The following is a 770-nucleotide window of genomic DNA, read 5'->3' on the forward strand; positions in this document are numbered from 1 at the left end:
TTGTTAGATGTCATTATTTTTTTTCTGAACCCAAGCAGGGGTTCTGGGCATTAACAAAGGTATTTAAGTTGTTAAAACACTGAAGAAAATCAACTACAGACTGTAAGCTTCCAACCCTCATACCAACTTTCTGTGACGTGGACACATTTAGGGGGAACCTCTTCCCTTACAATCTGCCTTGAGGATGCTGCAACCCTTCTTGGTAGGTAAGTACTTTAATAAATGAGTTAGGTGGATCATCTTACCATCTGCTGCTTCTTTCTTTGGAAGCCTACTGACCCCATCTCTAAAGGGTTGGAGGTGCCCTGCTATGAGAACTCCCTTGCATCTGCCTTTAGGGATAATTCCAGCTTCCAAATTTGGCCTGAAAGAAGCATTTTCCATCTGCACTTTGCTTTCTCATTTTCTCTTAGAGCTGGACTATGTTGAATGAGGATTAACTAGTACATCACTCCTTTGATAGAGGAAAATCAGTGTCCCATAGGTGGAAGACTGTAACCATACAATTATAACAGCCCCCACAGGTTTGCATGCCTAGACTTCTGAGGAGAGAGAATCCTACTTGGAATGGTATGTGTGTGTGTGTGTGTGTGTTGCATGCTCTTATGCAGATCAGAAGGTGACACTACTGTCTCCATCTATCATTTTTATCCTTATTCATTTGCTTTATTTATTTATTTATTTATTTATTTATTTATTTTTTGCTTTCCGAGACAGGGTTTCTCTGTATAGCCCTGGCTATCCTGGAGCTCACTTTGTAGACCAGGCTG

The sequence above is a fragment of the Mus caroli genome, chromosome 18 (genome assembly GCF_900094665.2).
Source record: "Mus caroli chromosome 18, CAROLI_EIJ_v1.1, whole genome shotgun sequence".
NCBI classification, from domain to species: domain Eukaryota; kingdom Metazoa; phylum Chordata; class Mammalia; order Rodentia; family Muridae; genus Mus; species Mus caroli.